Genomic DNA, 20317 nt, shown 5'->3' with positions numbered 1-20317 from the left:
CTCCTTGTATTCTCTGAGATTGGGGGTTTTCTTGCAGACGTTTTGTGACCCAACTAGGAACATCATCTGTGCTAGAAGGAAGGGGGGGTTGCAGGGAGGAGCAGAGGAGGAGGAGCAGAGGAGGAGGAGGAGGAGGAGGAGGAGGAGGAGGAGGAGGAGGAGGAGGAGGAGGAGGAGGAGGAGGAGGAGGAGGAATAATGTGGGGTCCTTGATGCTGAGCTTGGCTGTTTCCTTGCAGACATTTCATGACCCAGCTAGGAAACATCATCAGTGCTAGAAGGAAGGAGGAGGGGGAGGAAGAGGAAGAGGAGGAGGACTGATTCTTCCTGTACAACATCTAGCTCATTCTGGAGATTGAATAGCTCTCTGGAGAGTGGCACATTGTAAGTACGGTTTAGTGGGTCCTCAACTTACGCCATCCATTTAGTGACCATTCAAAGTTACATCAGCCCTGAGAAAAGGGCTTACATCCAGTTCCTCATACTTACAACCATCACCCCATAGTTACATGATCTAAATTTGTGCTTGACACCTGACTCATACTTATGACGATTTCAGTGTCCTGGAGAGTCACGTGGTCCCCTTTTGCGATCTTCTGACAAGCAAAGTCAATGGGGGGGAAGCCGGATTCACTTAACAACCGTGTGACTAATTTAACAACGGCAGGGATTCACTTAGCAACCGTGGCAATAAAAATCGTAAAATGGGGCAAAACTCACTTAACATTTGTCTTGCTTAGCCACAGAAATTTTTGGGCTGAGTTTTGGTTGTAAGTCGGGGACTGTCTGTATTTCCTTCAGGCACCACAAGGTGGCGATTGCTCTCAGTTTTCCTTTTTTTGAAAATTTCTGAGGATCTGTCCTCTCCACTTTTTCATTACCTCTTTTTGTATTCTTTCCACCTGTCTTCCTCGTCCATACATCGAACCTGGAAAGATAGCACCTCAGCCCAGCTAGGCTCAACTCAAGAAAGCTAAAGCAGGTTAGTTTTGAGCAGTATTGAGAGGGGAGACCACTAGGAGATCACAGAATGGGATGTTAGATTGGGGAAGCAATGGCCAGCCCCTTCTAAATTGTTAAGAAAATTGAAGATTTTCTTAGCAGGAACCTTGCCAAAATCCAGATAAAGACTTTTTAGATTTCTCATTTTGTCTATTTGTTCCAGATGGTTCTTTGTTCACCAACTGTTGGTTTATTTTGCTGAGCGGAGTAATTGTAGCACTTGGATGGGGCACTATAAGGAGATCCTAGGATTGTATAAACAACAGTTTATTTAGTGACCGTTCAGTGTTATAACGGTATTGAAAAAAATGATGACCTTTTTCACGTAACCGTTGCACGGGATCCAAATTCAGACGCTGGGCAACTGACTCGTATTTATGACGGTCGCAGAATCCTGGGGTCCCATGGACCCCTTTTGCGACCTTCTGACAAGCAAGGTCAAATAGGGAAGCCGGATTCACTTAACAACCGTGTGACTCATTTAACAGCTGCAGCGATTCACTTACTAGCCGTGACAAGGAAAGGTCGTAAAATGGGGCAAAACTCACTTAACAATTGTCTCGCTTAGCCGCAGAAATTTTGGGCTCGGTTGTGGTCATAAGTCGAGGACTGTCTGTCTGGGAGACTGGGCAGGAGGGAGAGAGAGGCCACAGTTTTGAGAGCAAGTTAGGCTTCCATTTTTTTCCCTTTCGCAACTATTTTTCAGTTTTAAGAACAGTTTAGTTTTTTCTCCTTTTATTCCTCTTCTTGGCATCCTTTTTCTGTCTCTTCTGCCCAAAGCTTGAGAGAGGCCAGCTGGGAAGTAAAAAAGTTGAAACTGATGCTTGTGGTTGAAGGCCCCAGGCTGGAAACCAGGAGACGGGGAGTTCTAGCCCCGCCTTACGCATGAAAGCCAACTGGGTGATTTTGGGCCCTTTCTTCTGTCTCAACCTAACCCACCTCACAGGGTTGTTGTTGCGGAGAAAATAGGAGGAGGAAGAAGGTGTGTGTCGAAATGTTCACTACTTTATTTGTAAAAATAATAGTGAGATGTAAATAAATAACTTTCTGTGCCTCTCCCATTGTGAATGTTTGTGAGGGTTCTCCTTCTCCTCTTCTCCTTCCTCCCTCCTCTTTCTCTCCTCCTTCTCTTCTTCTCCTCTCTTCTTCTTCTCCTCTTCTCCTCCTCCTCCTCCTCTTCTCCTCTCTTTCCTCTCCTCCTCCTCCTTCTCTTCTTCTCCTTCTCTTCTCCTTCTCTCTTCTTCTTTCCCTCCTCCTCTTCTTCCCCTCCTCCTCCTCTCCTCCTTCTCCTCTTCCTCTCTTCTCCTCTTCCTCCTTCTCTTCTCTTCTCTTCCTCTCCTCCTCCTCTTCTTTCCCTCCTCCTCCTCTTCCTGTCCTCTTCTCCTCCTTCTCCTTCTTCTTCTCCTTCTCCTTCTCTTCTTCTCCTCCTCTCTTCTTCTTCTCCTCTTCTTCTCCTCTTCCTCCTTCTCTTCTCCTCCTCTTCTCTCTTCTTCTTCTCTTTGCCTCTTCTTCTCTTCTTCTCCTTTTTTCTCCTTCTCCTCTCTTCTCTTCCTCCTCTTCTTCTCCTCCTCCTTCTCTTCTCCTCCTCTTCTTCTCCTCTTCCTCTCCTCCTCTTCTTCTCCTCCTCTTCTTCTTCTTCTCCTCTTCCTCTTCCTCTCCCTCTCCTCCTCTTCTTCTCCTCCTCCTCCTTCTCCTCTTCCTCTTCTCCTTCTCCCCTCCTCCTCCTCCTCCTCCTCTTCCTTTCTCCTCCTCTCCACAAACCCAGCTGTCTTCTATCACTGATGACATTCCCTAGCTGGGTCCTGAAAGATCTGCAAGAAAACCACCAAGCTCAGAGAGCATCAAGGACCCCACAATCCTCCTCCTCCTTCTCCCCCAGGCTTTTATATTACCCCAGGTGACTCAACTATTTTTACCCAATCTGCTTCCTCTGAATTTGTTGGATCCCTTCCTTGGGAGTTGACCTCCACCAGGTCTGGAGGAAGATGGATTCGTAGTCCAGACTGCACGTCTTTATTCAAGAAGATCCCTCCACACAGGAGATAATGATGGAGCAACGCAAGCGAATTCTTCCCACCTGGAAGAATTGCCAAAAAAACAAAAAATCTTTCTGGGGATCTTCACCAGCGCTCTCTTCCCACAGAGGACAATAGCATTGATGTTATTTCCTTTTTGCAAGAACCGTTAACCCCTCGACTTTTTCCAGTGACCCAGAATTTTACCTTCTTTTGTCACAAAGACTTTGAAGCAGATGGACAGGCGTCCACATCCCATGCAGATGCACAACGGCCTGGGTGCAAATGCAGGGCTATTCATTCTATACTTTATTTTTTATTTTTTTTCTATTATTCTGTGTTCAGCTTTAAAACCCAGCAGCTGCATCCTGGTTCTGCATCTGGGGAGGGGAAGTTGCCAGTTTCACAACCGGTGAAATCAGTCAAAAGTCCCCATTTTATCCCTTATTTTAATATCCTCCTTATGATATCCTGCTGGGCCTCTCAAAAAGATCTGTGATGGGTAGTTAATAGTGAGAAAAAGATAACTAAAATGAGAAAAGAAGGAAAAGAGGGACAGTTTGGTCTAGCCCAGTGGTGGCGAACCTATGACACGCGTGCCAGAGGTGGCACTCAGACCCCTTTCTGTGAGCACACGTGCCATGCCCCGGAGATGGCAACCATCCTCTTCAACCAGCTGTCCGCTAACTCGCCGAGATGCATCCCAGCACCCATGCGCTCGCTGGCCTCTGTGTGCGGGGGGCCGATGGTGTCAGGCAGCAGCCGCCCCGGCCCCTGCCTCGCCTTGCCCTGCGACAATGGCACCTCCGCCCTGCCTCGCCTTGCCTCTGCTCACCCCACAGGACGAGCCTCCTGCCCACCGCCCCACCTGCCAGAGACCCCCTGGATCTCCCCCAACCCTGCCCGGCCCCCACAGGCGTCCCTCCCAACGAGCAACATTGAGGTGATCACGCCCACCTTGGCCACACCCACCTGTCTGCCATGACCACTGTAGCCACGCCCACCCAGTGGGCCACCCAGCACCCAGCGATACATAAATGGTTTTGGGTTGCAGTTTGGGCACTTGGTCTCTAAAAGGTTCGCCATCACTGGAATAGTCGTTAAGGCATCAAGCTAGAAATCAGGGGATGGGGAGTTGTAGTCGGGCCTTAGGCACGAAAACCTGGTGACTGGGCCAATCATCAGGAGACAGTGAGTTCTAGTTCAGCCTTAGGCACGAAAACCTGGTGACTTTGGGCCAATCACCAGGAGACAGCGAGTTCTAGTCCCGCCTTAGGCATGAAAACCAACTGGGTGACTTTGGGCCAATTACCAGGAGACTGCGACTCCTAGTCCCGCCTTAGGCATGAAAGCCAACTGGGTGACTTGGGGCAATCACATGATCAAAATTCAGTTGCTTGGCAAGTGGTTCACACTTATGACGGTCGCCGTGTCCCATGTCACTTAACATCTGCAGGTATTCACTTAAGAACCATGCCAAGAAAGCTCGTCCAGTGGGGCCAAACGCATTTAACAACTGTCTCGCTTAGTGACAGATATTTGGGGCTCAGTTATGGCCATAGGTCGAGGACTACCTGTATACTGGGATAATTTTTAGCCTCAAGAGGAAAGGGAAAAGGAAAGTTTTGAAACCTGAGATGGTGTCACCCTGAACCGAAAAATGTCCAGGTAATCTGACTTGGATGTGGTGCGAGTCATGGGAAACCCAGATGCATGTGCGAAGGAGGGAATTAAACGGTGGGTGGGCTTTGCTGGTGCCTCCTTTATAGATGGGGTAAGAGCCCCCTCCCCAACAGAAAACCATCAGAATGGAAAGAAATTCTTCCTTCTATTCCGTAAATCATCCCGGGATTATGCACCATGAATTCGTCAAGTCAGCTGTTGCTCATTTGGCCCCATTTTCTTTCCCTGGAGCCCCACCCCTTTCTTTGAACCAGAACATCAGATGGAAAGTTAAGACAAGGGTTGTATTTGTTACCAGCAAGTTGTGAAACAGCTGGCGTTGCATAGACTGCCTAGGAAAGCTGACGTTTTTAGGCAAATTATGAACTGGTCTGTGTAATTTTAATACGCTATATCAGTGGTGGCGAACCTATGGCACAGGTGCCAGAGGCAGCATTCAGAGTCCTCTCTGTGGGCACGTGCGCTGTCGCCCCAGTCCTAGGCCTTCAGCTGGGTTTTATAAAACCTTTTTGCTTTAAGCCTCCGCCACCGTGTGCAAAAAAAAAAAAAAGGTTCAATCAATCAGTCAATTTCAACCTCGCGGGAAAAAAAAGATCTCGCCAAGTTGGAATTGATTGATTGAACTATTTAGTCCCACCCAATCTGCCGTTACCACCGCAGCCATGCCCACCCAATGGGCCACACCCTCCAATTGGCCACACCCAGCCAATGGGCCACACCCAGCCAATGGGCCACACCCACCCGGCACCTGACAATGCATAAGTGGTTTTGAGTTGCAGTTTGAGTACTCGGTCTCTAAAAGATTCACCATCACTGCGCTATATGCTCTCCCTGGGCATTATATATATAAGTAGTCCTCGATTTACGACTGTAATTGAGCCCCAGGTTTCTGTTGTTAAGCAAGACAGCTTCTAAGTGAGTTTTGCCCCATTTTGAGACCTTCCTTGCCACTGTTGTTAAGTGAATCACTGTAATTGTTAAGTTAGAAACACAATTGTTAAGTGAATCTGGCTTCCCCATTGATTTTGCTTGTCAGAAGATCGCAAAAGGGGATCACGTGACCCTGGGACACAGCGGCCGTCATAAATATGAGTCAGTTGCCAAGCGCCTGAGTTTTATCAGGTGATTGGCCCCAAGTCATCCAGTTGGCTTTCATGCCTAAGGCAGAACTAGAACTCACCGTCTTCTGGTGATTGGCCCGAAGTCACGTGACCCTGAGGATGCTGCAACAGTCGTAAGTTTGAAAAACAAGTCATAAGTCCCTTTTTCCAGTGTTGTTGTAACTTCGGACGGTCACTAAACAAACCATCGTAAGCGGAGGACTATCTGTAATTATGGATCTTCACATCAGGCTCCCATGGCAAACGTGGTTCAGCGCAAAGGACGTTTTCAGTAAACAAATGGTTGTTAAGTCGAAGGCTGTCATGAGTGTTTCCCAGCGTGTCGAATTCAGGCGAAAGGAAAATGCGTTTCTTTGGGGAAGCACGACACAACCAGGCACACAAATCTGCAGGCAAAAGAATCTTAACATTGTGAGACTTGCAAATGTGAGAAGCACAGGCAAGCTGGATTAGCCTTGACCGATTTTTAGCTACAGGCACTCAAGAGAAATAAACATGCATGTTTTGGACATATATTTCTTCTCCTGAAGGAAGCAAATTTGTGGAAACGTCTTCCAGATTTTTTGCATGGGGCAGGGGAAAAAAAGGTGATTTGTGGTTTTGAGCGTCACAAAAGAAAAACGTGGACCACAGAGAAAAGGAACGTTTTGTTTAGGTAATCGTGGCATGAGATACTTTTATAATTGTATTTATTTTTCTTGCGAAGCAAATTGGAAGTTCCTGTCTGTTTTTGTTCTTTCTTTGTTCTTTCCTTTCACCTTCCTTTCTTTACTTCTTTTGCTTTCTTTCCTTCCTTCTTTCCTTCCTTCCTTCCTTCCTTCCTTTCCTTTCCTTTCTCTTTCCTGTTTTTTCTTTCCTTCCTTGCTCTCACCCTCTTCTTTCTTCTCTCTGTCTTCTTCCTCTTTCCTTCTTTCTTCCTCCCTCCCTCCCCTTGCTTTCCTTTCCTTTCTCTTTCCTGTTTTTTCTTTCCTTTCTTCCTCTCACCCTCTCTTCTTTCTTCTCTTCTTCTTCCTCTTTCCTTCCTTCCTTCTTTCCTTTCTTCCTCCTTTCCTTTCTTCCATCCTCTCTTCTTTCCTCCCTCCCTCCCATTTCTTTCCTTCCTCTTTCCTGTTTTTTCTTTTCTTTCTTCCTCTCACCCTCTCCTTCTTCCTTTCCTTTCTTCCTTCTTCCCTTTCTTCCTCCTTTCCTTTCCTTTCTTCCATCCTCTCTTCTTTCCTCGCTCGCTCCCTCCTTCCCCTACCTTCCTTCCTTCCTTTCTTTCTTCCTTCCTTCCTTCCTTCCTTCCTTCCTTCCTTCCTTCCTTCTTTCTTTCTTTCTTTCTTTCTTTCTTTCTTTCTTTCTTTCTTTCTTTCTTTTTTTCATGTTTCTTTTTACCTCTTCTATAAAGCCTCTAACGAAAACATATTATTTAAGACACCCAAAGGAAGCAAAGTCCAGCAAAGTCCCTCAGCCATCTGCCATTGCACACCATGCGCCACAGCCTTCTGGAACACCCCCCCCCCCACTGCTCAAGATTTCTGCCTCTCAACCTGGGGGGGGGGGGGAGAACCAGCAAGGACCAGAGATAGGCTGAGCACATGACATTTTTCCATGCTAGAAGCAGCTTCAGCTCCAGAAAAACATTTTTTTTTCACATGTCATCAGACGATGTTTCTGCCTTTTGGCCAAATGGTGAATGCAGACCCCCCCCCCTTTCCTCTGCGGGGGAAATTTTCTTTTGCCTGCTTTTTCTCCATTGGAAAACTTGCAGAAGTTTGCAAATGTCATCTTCCCTTCATCAACTGCGAGAAAAACACGTCTTCCCTCTCTCTGGTCCACAGAAACTTGCCATTTCTGACCTTGGATGCACTGGCACAAATCAGGGAGTCCCCCTGCGTGACTCACAATTCCTGCACAACTGCAAGTTGTGTGTTTGTTACGCCCTTGCACAACTGAAGGTTGTACGCCAGTTATGCCCTTTACGGGACCATCAATCCCTGCTCACAGTCACTCAAGTCTGAATCGCCTCCTGTCTTGGATACAGGCAGTCCTTGACTTATGACCCAAATTTTCTGTCGTTAAGCGAGACATTTGTTCAGTGAGTTTGGCCCCATTTTGCCCTCTTTCTTGCCACGGCCGTTAAGTGAATCCTGCGGTTGTGAAGTTAGTCCCATGGGTTGTTAAGTGAATCTGGCTTCCCCCGTTGACTTTGCTTATCGCAAGAGGGGATGATGTGACTCCGGGAATCTATGACCGTCACAAATACGAGTCACTTGCCAAGCGTCCGAATTATGATCATGTGACCACAGGTAGGTAGGTGGGTAGGTAAGTAAGTGGATGGATGGATGGATGGATGAATAAATGGATGGATAGATAGGTAGATAGATAGATGGATGGATGGACGGACGGACAGACAAACAGACAGAGACAGATACATACATAGATAGATAGATAGACAGACAGACAGACAGACAGACAATGGATAAATGGATGGATGGATGGATGGATGATAGATAGATAGATAGATAGATAGATAGATAGATAGATAGACAGACAGACAGACAGACAATGGATGGATGGATGGATAGATGATAGATTAGATAGATAGATAGATAGATAGATAGATAGATAGATAGACAGACAGACAGACAGACAGACAGACAGACAATGGATAAATGGATGGATGGATAGATGATAGATTAGATAGATAGATAGATAGATAGATAGACAGACAGACAGACAGACAGACAATGGATAAATGGATGGATGGATAGATGATAGATTAGATAGATAGATAGATAGAAAGAAAGATAGACAGACAGACAGACAGACAGACAGACAATGGATAAATGGATGGATGGATGGATGATAGATTAGATAGATAGATAGATAGATAGATAGATAGATAGATAGATAGATAGACAGACAATGGATAAATGGATGGATGGATAGATGATAGATTAGATAGATAGATAGATAGATAGACAGACAGACAGACAGACAGACAGACAATGGATAAATGGATGGATGGATAGATGATAGATTAGATAGATAGATAGATAGATAGATAGATAGATAGATAGATAGATAGATAGACAGACAGACAGACAGACAGACGGACGGACGGATAAATGGATGGATGGATGGATGGATGGATGATAGATTAGATAGATAGATAAATTAGATAGAGAGACAGACAGACAGATGGATGGATAAATGGATGGATAGATGATAGATAATAATAATAGTAGTAGTAGTAAAGTTGGAAGGTACCTTAGAGGTCATCTAGTCCAACCCCCTGCTCAGGCAGGAAACCTTACACCATTCCGGACAAATGGCTGTCCAGTCTCTTCTTAAAAACTTCCAGTGTTGGAACATTTACTGCTTCTGGAGGCAGGTTGTTCCACTGATTAATTGTTTTCACTGTCAGGAAGTTTTTCCTTAGTTCTAGGTTGCTTCTTTCCTTGATCAGTTTCCACCCGTTGCTTCTTGTCCTGCCTTCAGGTGCTTTGGAAAATAGCTTGACTCCCTCTTCTTTGGGGCAGCCCCTGAGATATTGGAACAGTGCTATCCTGTCCCCCCTCATCCTTCTCTTCGTTAAACTAGACACCCCCAATTCCAGCAACTGTTCCTTACATGTTTTAGCCTCCAGTCCCCTAATCATCTTTGTTGCTCTTCTCTGTACTCTTTCTAGAGTCTCAACATCTTTTTTACATCGTGGTGACCAAACCTGGATGCCGTATTCCAAGTGTGGCCTTACCAAGGCTTTGTAAAGTGGTATTAATACTTCACGTGATCTTGATTCTATCCCTCTGTTAATGCAACCCAGCACTGTGTTGGCTTTTTTGGCAGCTGTAGCACACTGCTGGCTCATATTTAAGTGATTGTCCACTAGGACTCCGAGGTCCCTCTCACAGTTACTACTATTGAGCATGGTGCCACCTATGCTGTACTTGTGCATTTGGTTTTTCTTGCCTAAATGTAGAACCTTACTTTTTTCACCCTTGAATTTCATTCTGTTAGATAGTGCCCAGTGTTCAAGTCTGTCCAGATCCTCCTGTATCCTAAGCCTGTTTTCTGGAGTGTTGGCTGTTCCTGCCAGTTTGGTGTCGTCTGCAAATTTGATGAGTTCCCCATCTATCCCTTCATCCAAATCGTTGATGAAGATGTTGAAGAGCACTGGGCCCAGAACAGATTAGATAGATAGATAGATAGATAGATAGATAGATAGATAGATAGATGGATGGATGGATGGATGGATGGATGGATGGATGGATGGATGGATGGATGGATGGATGGATGGACGGACGGACGGACGGACGGACGGATGGATGGATGGATGGATGGATGGGTCGGTGGGTGGGTGGCTGGTTGGCTGGCTGGCTGGCTGGCTGGCTGGCTGGGTGGGTAGGTGGATGGATGGATGGATGGACAGATGGATGGATAACACATATAGGCCAGTGGTGGCGAACCTATGGCACGTGTGCCAGAGGCGGAACTCAGAGCCCTCTCTGTGGGCACGCGCACCATGCCTCAGAGATGGAAACTGTCCCTCTTCAACCAGCCACCCACTAACTCGCCAAGGTCCCACGTGGCCAGATGCATCCCAGCATGGCTGGTTTCCCTCCCCCCATCCCATCCCTCCTGGCCTCGCATGCTCTCCTTTTCCCGGGCACGACCCACTGCATCGCCTCCTCAGCTGTCAGCTGTCTGCCCAGCTAAGAGGTGGCTTCTCTGAACTTCTGGTGGCGGGCTGCAAAGCCCCAGAGTGCGCCAGTTGAGGGGCGAGAAAGCTGTGGCTGCTGACAGACACTGTCGGCCCCCATGTGCTCGCTGGCCTCTGTGTGTGGGGGCCGATGGTGTCAGACAACAGTCGCCCCGGCCCCTGCCTCTCCTTGTCTTGTGACAATGGCACCCCAGCCCTGTCTCACCTTGCCTCGCCTCACCCCGCAGGATGAGCCTTCTGCCCACCGCTCCACCTGCCAAAGACCCCCTGGATCTCCCCCAACCCTGCCCGGCCCGCACAGGCGTCCCTCCCCATGAGCAACATCGAGGTGACACGCCCACCTTGGCCACATCCATCCAGTCTGCCATGACCATCACAGCCACGCCCACCCAGTGGGCCACGCCCACCTGGCACCCGGTGATAAATAAGTGGGTTTTGGGTTGCATTTTGGGCACTCGGTCTCTAAAAGGTTTGCCATCATTGATATAGTTCAGTGGTTCTCAATCTTCCTAATGCCGTGACCCCCAACCATGTGGACGTAAGTCGAGGACTACCTGTATTTCCCTGCAGGCGGGGGTAGGAGGAGGGGTGGGGTTTGCTCGCTCTTATTCTCTCTTTCACTTTTTATTTTTCTCTCTGGCGCGCACGCTCCACCTCTTCTCCTGCGGCTGGAGTGCACACCGGGCAGGCCGAGGGCGCACGCCAATAGAATAGACTTATTGAATAGAATATTGAATAGAATATTGGCTTTTGAACGCCAATAGAATACACTCTCTTGAATAGAGTCTATTCTATTGGCTTTCAAAAGCCAATAGAATAAGAGGGAGTAGCACAGCTCATGAAAAAGAGGAAAAAAACAAAAAAAAAAATGCCGGACTGCGTTTCACAAGGATTTTATGAGGAAAAACTCCAGGACTTTGGCGACCCCCGTGAAATGGTCGTTCGACCCCAAATGGGGTCGCGACCCACAGGTTTAGAACCGCTGATGTAGATAGATAGATAGATAGATAGATAGATAGATAGATAGATAGATAGATAGATAGATAGCTGATAGATGGATGGATGGATGGATGGATGGATGGATGGATGGATGGATGGATGGATGATAGGTAGGTAGGTAGATAGGTAGATAGGTAGGTAGATGGATGGATGGATAGATAAGATAGATAGATAGATAGATGGATGGATGGATGGATGGATGGATAGATAAGATAGATAGATAGATAGATAGATAGATAGATAGATAGATAGATAGATAGATAGATAGATAGATAGATAGATAGATAGATAGATAGATAGATAGATAGATAGATAGACAGACAGACAGACAGGGAGAGAGATAGATAGACAGAGATAATAGATAGACAGACAGACAGCAGACAGACGGATGGATATGATTTGGGGAGGATGCCATTTACTGGCCCTCACTGGTTTCCCCCAAAATCGGAATTCCTCAAACCAGAAGGACCCAAGTGTAAACACAGTGGGGCTATCTTCTAATTCAAAGAAAAATTTGGAAAAGGTTGAAGAATTTCAGACTTTTCCCCCTGCCCCCAAACAAACAAAAAAAAAACCCTTGGCCCCTTTCCACATCCTTTCTCAACCTTCTCCCCGTAACACCGGATTCAACCCGGACCTCTGTGGGTCCCGTAAAGACACACTCTTGGCCTCGTTCCTGAATCCATCAGGACTCCGCATCGCTGCCAGCCTCTCCCCTTTGGCCGGCGGGACCCTTAATTCCTCCGTTTCCCTGGCCAAAAAATTTAAATTTCCATCAGTGGAAAATTCAGAGTCCTTCTCGAACAGGATGATGGGGCTTTTAGGACAAAATCGGTGTATTTCCTGCTGCTGCTGTTTTCCAATTCATTAAGACTCCGGAGGGCAACGGGGCGCGCAGACCCCACATTGCTTCGCTTTGACTCATAAACTGGGTGTTGCAATACGCCTGGTTTCCACCTATTGAAATGAGGGCTGTTTGCTGGCCCACACAGGAACTGACCCTTCCATTGTTCGCCGGAGGGATGATGACACATAGAAGGATAATTGCCTGTTCTTTCTTTCCTTCTTGCTTGCTTTCCCCGGGATTGGGAGATATTTTATTTTATTTTATATTTTGCTGAGGCTGAAATTTCATTCGGAATAAGGGAAGGGGCTGCGGGAAAACTATCCCCCCCTTAGGAAATAAAATGCAGTGGTGCTCCAGAGGTGGTCCTCGACTTACGACGCTCCATTTCGTGACTGAAGTCAGCGTGCGTGGTTGCCTATAGGTAGTCCTCAACTTATGACCACAATGGAGCGTGAAAATGTTGAGGTTTCTCCCCCCCATTTTACGACTTTTCTTGCCCCAGTGGTTAAGTGAGTCACCGCAGATATTAAGTTAGTCATGTGGTCGTTAAGTGAATCTGGTTGACTTTGCTCGGCAGGAGGTCGCAAAAGAGGATCACATGACCCAAGACACTGTCACCGTCATAAGTGCAAAATGTTTGAATTTGGATCACATGGCCATGGGGAGGCTACAGTGGTCATAAGTGTGAGAAACGGCCATAATTCACCTTTTTTTCTGTGCTGTTCTATCTTTGAACAGTCACTAAGTGAATTGTTGTAAGTCAAGGACTGTTTCTACTGCTTCCCTAAAGAGATGCATTTTCATTTTGCCCTCTGGGAAACACTAGAGGTAATCCACAACTTGCAACGGTTGATTTAGTGACTGTTCAAAGTTACAACGGTGTTGAAAAAAGGGACTTAAGACCATTTTTCACACTTACGACCGTCGCAGCATCCCCAGGGTCACGTGAGCAAAATTCAGACACTGGACAACTGACTCGTATTTATGACGGCTACAGTGTCCCGGGATCACGTAACTCCCATTTGTGACCTTCTGATAAGCAGGAAGCCAGATTCAGCTAACAACTGTGTGATTCACTTAACAACTGCAGTGATTCACTTAACAGCCGTGGCAAGAAAGGTTGTAAAACGGGGAAAACTCACTTAACAAATGTCTCGCTTAGGAACAGATATTTTGGGCTCAGTTGTGGTCGTAAGCTGAACACTAGCTGTGTGTGTGGTTTGGGAGGATTATCTGCACTGTTTATTTTGTAATTATTTTGTAAGATTTGGAGTTTAACAGAACTGCAGAGTTGGAAGGGACTTTGGAGGTCATCTAGTCCAACCCCCCACTCAGGCAGGGAACTCTTCTCTCCTCCTCCGAATAATAAAAGGGACCTTTTGTAAACCCTCCCTTGACTTATGACCACAGTGGAACCCAAAACTTTTGTTGCTAAGCAAGACAATTTTTAAATCAGTCTACTTGCAGCCGTTGCAGCATCACCTTTGGTCATGTGATCCAGATTGAGGAGCTGGGAAACTGACATGTACCTGTGACAGTTGCACTCTCCCAGGGTCATGTGATTCCCCATTGCAACTACCCAGCCAGCTTCCGACAAGCAGAGTTAATGAAAGGAAGCCAGATTTGCTTATCAACCGCAGGACTCACTTAACGACTGCAGTGATTTCTTTAATAGCAGTGCAAAGAAAAGTCATCCAATCGGGTACAACTCATTTAACAACTGCCTTGCTTAGCCACCGAAATCGGCCTTAAATTGAGGACTACCTGTACCTGGTTATTAATTCAAGACCAAGTTGGTAATCTCTCTGGGATATCTATTTTTTATTATTATTTTATTTTATTCTTTTTTATTTTATTTTATTTATTTTATTTTACTTTATTATTTTATTTTACTTTACTTCCCCACCAGATGCATTCATAACAGGCCGACCAACCTCCCTCAATGTGTAGTCCTTCATGGAACTACATCCATGTGAAGGGAAGTGTGCAGTGAGGTGCCACAAGATTACACTTTAGGCCTAGTACTCTTCAATATCTTCATCAATGACTTAGATGAGGGGATAGATGGGGAAATCATCAAATTTGCAGATGACACCAAGCTGGCAGGAACATCCAACCCTCCAGAAGACAGGCTTAGGATACAGGAAGATCTGAACAGACTTGAACACTGGGCGCTACCTAACAAAATGAAATTCAGTGGTGGAAAAAGCAAGGTTCTACATTTAGGCAAGAAAAACCAAATGTACAAGTATAGTGTACTGTAGGTGGTACCTTGCTCAATAGCAGTAACTGTGAGAGGGGGTATGGGTATGTCTAGTTTACTGAAGAGAAGGACGAGGGGGGACATGATAGCAGTCTTCCAGTATCTCAGGGGCTGCCCCAAAGAAGAGGGAGTCAAGCTATTTTCCAAGGCGCCTGAAAGCAGGATGAGAAACAACGGATGGAAACTAACCAAGGAGAGAAGCAACCTAGAACTAAGGAGAAACTTCCTGACATTTAGAACAATTAACCAGTGGAACAACCTGCCTCCAGAAGCTGTGAATGCTCCAACACTGGAAGTTTTTAAGGAGAGACTGGACAGCCATTTGTCCGAAATGGTATAGGGTTTCCTGCCTGAGCAGGGGGTTGGACTGGATGTCCTCCAAGGTCCCTTTTAACTTTATCATTCTATTCTATTCTACTTTACTATTTTATTTTTATTTATTTATTTATTTTATTCATTTTTTTTATCTTATTATATTTATTTTATTTTATGCTTTCACTCCCGCCCTTCCTGCTGGCTCCGCCCTTGTTCTCCAAAACAGGCCCTCTTGTGCAAGGTGGAAGCCGGAGATTGCTCCGTCAACGTACCGCCAGGCGCTTTGCAGCCAACAAGGTTCTGTTTGTTTGGCACCCCCTCAAGTGACATCGTTCACAAGGCCCGATGCAGACGCACACAGTGTTTTGTGACCTCGTCCGCTAGCTTTTTAATTGGGGTTCCGAGGCCAGATATGGTTGACTTTGAAACAAAGCAGCCTTTGCATTAGAGGTTATAAACTGCTACGAAATCACCAGGAGATTTGGAGATTTATTGAGCAGATCGTGAAAGAAATGGAGTCTGGGAACCAGATTCGGTCCTGGTTCGAGACAGCCCACTTTATTGCAAGTGAGGCTTATTCAGGTTTAAAATCTGTATTTGACCAGTCCTTTGTAAGGGTTTAAAAGGCTGCTATAGATAGTCTTCAATCTAAAACCATATATTTAAGTGACCTTTTGAAGTTACAGTAGCTCTGAAAAAACTGACCTGACCACTGCAGCGATTCCCTTAACAACAGTGGCAAGAAAGGCTGTAAAACGGGGCAACATCCATTTAACAACTGCCCCGCTGAGCAACAGAAATTTTGGGCTCAGTTGTGGTCCTAAGTCAAGGACTACCTGTATTGTGTGACTTTTAGTTTATCTGAGTGTTGGAGGGGGTGGTGCGGATAGATTTTTAATGAGTGGGTGCCATTAAACAAACGCATTCCCACGTGTGTGAACACGTAAACACACAAATATGCAAACACACACCACATGTCTGAACTCTGCCTCTAGATGAGGTTTAAGAGGGGTGGACTTCCACTCCCAGAATCCCCCAGCCGGCATGCTTTAATAGGGGTGGATTTCAACTCCCAGAATTCCCCAGCCAGCATGCTTTAAGAGGGGAGGACTTCAACTCCCAGAATTCCCCAGCCAGCATGCTTTAAGAGGGGAGGACTTCAACTCCCAGAATCCCCCAGCCGGCATGCTTTAATAGGGGTGGATTTCAACTCCCAGAATTCCCCAGCCAGCATGCCTTAAGAGGGGAGGACTTCAACTCCCAGAATCCCCCAGCCGGCATGCTTTAAGAGGGGTGGATTTCAACTCCCAGAATTCCCCAGCCAGCATGCCTTAAGAGGGGAGGACTTCAACTCCCAGAATCCCCCAGCCGGCATGCTTTAAGAGGGGTGGATTTCAACTCCCAGAATTCCCCAGCCAGCATGCTTTAAGAGGGGAGGACTTCAACTCCCAGAATCCCCCAGCCGGCATGCTTTAAGAGGGGTGGATTTCAACTCCCAGAATTCCCCAGCCAGCATGCTTTAAGAGGGGAGGACTTCAACTCCCAGAATTCCCCAGCCGGCATGCTTTAAGAGGGGAGGACTTCAACTCCCAGAATTCCCCAGCCGGCATGCTTTAAGAGGGGAGGACTTCAACTCCCAGAATTCCCCAGCCAGCATGCTTTAAGAGGGGAGGACTTCAACTCCCAGAATTCCCCAGCCGGCATGCTTTAAGAGGGGAGGACTTCAACTCCCAGAATCCCCCAGCCGGCATGCTTTAAGAGGGGTGGATTTCAACTCCCAGAATTCCCCAGCCAGCATGCTTTAAGAGGGGAGGACTTCAACTCCCAGAATTCCCCAGCCGGCATGCTTTAAGAGGGGAGGACTTCAACTCCCAGAATTCCCCAGCCGGCATGCTTTAAGAGGGGAGGACTTCAACTCCCAGAATTCCCCAGCCAGCATGCTTTAAGAGGGGAGGACTTCAACTCCCAGAATTCCCCAGCCGGCATGCTTTAAGAGGGGAGGACTTCAACTCCCAGAATCCCCCAGCCAGCATGCTGGCTGGGGAATTCTGGGAGTCAAAGTCCGCCCATCTTCCTGTGGCCCAGGCTGAGAAGCAGAGATGTTTAAGGGCATCTTTTTACACTGCTTGCCCTTGAGATGCTTTATGGGTCCCACCTGGGAGCAGTGATGCGCAAACTCAACTTGCCTCCAGCATTTGTGCGGCCGTGCATGTGAGTGTGTGGCTGGCTGGCTCTTCCGGTGGTGTGTGTTTGTGTGTGTGTGTGTGTGTGTGGTGTGTGTGCACAGAGACATCTATGTAAATACCTCCAGGAAATATCCTTGCCGTCTTTTTCTCGAGCCTGCTGGTGCATCAGCTTCGGGACGCATGTTGTGAATCACACAACGTCTCTCTTTCTCTCTCTCTCTCTGGCTTTGCCTTGAGGTGCTCCATCCCCAGATCTTCCAGGAAAGGTAGGTTTACCTGCCAGGTGTCTTTGTTACCTTCTCTACTCAGAAGGGAGATCTCTGCAGAGCAGCTACCCTGTATCCCTGGATCAAGTTGCAAATTCCTTTCAATCTCTCTGTTAACAAATTTTGCAATTTGGAAAGAGTTTTGAAGTCCCCTTCATGCCACCCTCCAAATTTTTGCAACCTTTGCAATCTGCAACCTTTGCAATCTGCAACCCTTGCAAATTTTCTTTATATATGCATCTTGATAGAATTATTGTATTGTATTGTATTATGTTATTTTATTATTCTATTCTATTCTATTGACTTACTTTACCCATTTCTTGTTTATCTTGTCCAGGTGTGGGAGGTACAAATGTCTATCTGTACATTTGTCTTTGTGGCCACCTATCTTTTGTTCCCATTGAATATTAATTAGATTTGCAAATTTTGCAATTGTAAAACAGTGTGCATGTATTTTTTAGTCCTCAGGAGGTCTGTGTCCTCCGTTTTTTTCCTTCGTGGATAGAGCCCACTTGGATAACTGTCCAGTTTTGGCACCAACAAGGACGCTGTCCAATTGGAGCAATTTCAAAAAAAGATTATGAAAGTGGAGAACAGTCTAAAGGATCTAAAACCCAAAGTGTGCAAGGAAAAATTAAGGTTTGGGTACACTGAAATCTCTCAGAGAGATGCTTGTCTGGAGATACAATGAGAGTAGAATTTTGATTTAATTCTTGACCAGCCAGATCAAAGCACAGAAGTGTGGATCACGAAAAGCAATGTATCAATCAATTATGACCTAAAAAATTAAGGTATGATAGGGATTGTTGAATATCTGAAGGACTGTCACACTGAGAATGGAGTGAACTTATTCTGTTTTTTTGCCCCAGAAGTTAGAAGCAGATGCTTCAAATCTTCCAATAGGTCATTTATGGCCAACTTCTCCTTCTCCTTCCCCTTTCCCCCTCTCCCCTCCCATTCTTTCCCTTCTTCAACTTTTCCTCCTCTCCTCCTCCTCCTCCTCCTCCTCCTCCTCCTCCTCCTCCTCCTCCTCCTCCTCCTCCTCCTCCTCCTCCTCTTCTTCTTCTTCTTCTTCTTCTTCTTCTTCTTCTTCTTCTTCTTCTTCTTCTTCTTCTTCTTCTTCTTCTTCTTTTCCTCCTCCTCCTCCTTTTTTTTCTTCTTCTCTTCCTCCTCCTCCTCCTCCTTCTTCTTCTTCGTCTTCGTCTTCGTCTTCTTTTCCTTCTTCCTCATCTCCTTTTCTTTCTTCTCCTCCTCCTCCTTCCCCCTCCCCTCCCCTTCCACTTCTCCTTCTCCTTCCTCCTCCCCTCCTCCTTCCTCCTCCTTCCCCTTCTCTTGCTCCTCCTCCTCCTCTTATTCTCCTCCTTCCTCCTCCTTCTCCTCCCCTTCCCCTCTTCCTTCCTCTTCCTCCTCTTCTTCTTCTCCTTCTTCTTCTCCTTCCCCTTCCCCTCCTCCTCCTTCTCTTCCTCCTCTCCATCTTTCCCAACTTAACATTTGCTGAGGTTGACAAGCAGTCCTTTTATGCACCTCTGCACAACAGTAACACCCAGTGTCAGTGAAGGCCATGCTCCCAACTGGGTGGGGTCTAGACCTAAACAGGGCCTGGGGGAGAGGCTGGTTGTTTCAGCATTTTGAGTGGCGCAGTGGACACCCCAAGTCTGCCTGTTAAGAGTCCCCCCACCCTCCCTTCAAAATGAAGGCTGAAAAAAATTGGGGTTTCTTGGACCGTACAAACAATGGGGGGGGGGGAATATATAGCTGGTCCTTAACTTATGACCTCTCGTTTACTGAGCTAAGTAACGACAAAAAGAATGACTTATGATCTTCTTTGTACACTTATGAACATCACAGCATCCCCCTGGGCCTACGACCAAAACTCAAGACGCCTGGCAACTGACTCGTATTTATGACGATGGCGATATCCCAGGATCCCTTTTTGTGACCTGATAAGCCAGGTCATTGTGGAAGCCAAACTCGCTTTACACCCCCCCTTCCTAACTTAACAACTGCAGAGATTCACTTAACAACAGTGGCAAGAAAGGTCGTAAGACGGGGCATCACTCAACTACCTCACTTAGCAACGGAAATTTTGGGCTCATTCATGGTCGTTCATTGAGGATTTCCTGTAAATGGTCATAAGTCCAAGAATACCTGTTGGGTCCTTTGCTTTCCAGAGGGAAGCAAAAGAAGGTTTTTAGAATAGAATAGAATGAAATATAGAATATAGAACAGAACAGAACAGAAGAATAGAATAGAATAGAATAGAATAGAATAGAATAGAATAGAATAGAATAGAATAGAATAGAATAGAATAGAATAGAATAGAATAGAATAGAAAATATGGACTAGAAGAAGAATAGAATAAGAATAAAATAGGATAGGATAGAATAGGAATAAGAATAGAATAGAATAGAATAGAAAATATGGAATAGAAGAAGAATAGAATAGAATAAGAATAGGATAAGATAGGATAGGATAGGATAGAAAATATGGAATAGAAGAAGAATAGAATAGGAAAAAAATATCGAATAGAAGAAGAATAGAATAAGAATAAAATAGGATAGGATAGAATAGGAATAAGAATAGAATAGAATAGAATAGAATAGAATAGAATAGAATAGAATAGAATAGAATAGAATAGAATAGAATAACAGTTGCAAGGGACCTTGGAGGTCATCTAGGTCACCCTGCTCGGGCAGGAAACCCTAAACCATTTCGGACAAATGGCTGTCCAGTCTCTTCTTAAAAACTTCCAGTGCTGGAGCATTCACAACTTCTGGAGGCAGGTTGTTCCACTGGTTAATTGTTCTCACTGCTCTTGAAGGCAGCTGATTCCGTAAGGCAGATGTGCGGGAAATTGTTCAGCGGTTTTTGCGCCAAACATCTGCGTGGCAGGGAGAACAATGGCAACAGGGAAGA

General features: G+C 46.1%; 1 protein-coding gene across 7 annotated transcripts in view; it reads left to right on the top strand.

The window, feature by feature from the left end:
- GJC2 (gap junction protein gamma 2) overlaps positions 1-20317 on the top strand; it is a 57927-nt gene that overhangs the window by 11395 nt on the left and 26215 nt on the right. Inside the window, exon 1 of one of the 7 annotated variants that reach the window (XM_039365270.1) lies at positions 236-383. The exons of 5 other annotated variants lie outside the window; for them this stretch is intronic. The gene's annotated coding sequence lies outside the window, so the exon portion shown is untranslated. Of the gene's footprint in view, positions 1-235; positions 384-17288; positions 17402-20317 lie in introns of those variants that run through there. One more of the 7 variants, XM_039365266.1, reaches the window with a different exon arrangement.

This window comes from Crotalus tigris, unplaced genomic scaffold (assembly GCF_016545835.1).
Source record: "Crotalus tigris isolate CLP2741 ecotype Arizona unplaced genomic scaffold, ASM1654583v1 scf7180000020019.1302030, whole genome shotgun sequence".
Lineage (NCBI taxonomy): Eukaryota > Metazoa > Chordata > Lepidosauria > Squamata > Viperidae > Crotalus > Crotalus tigris.
Note: the sequence above shows the minus strand (reverse complement) of the source record. Positions and strands in the feature narration are given on the sequence as shown.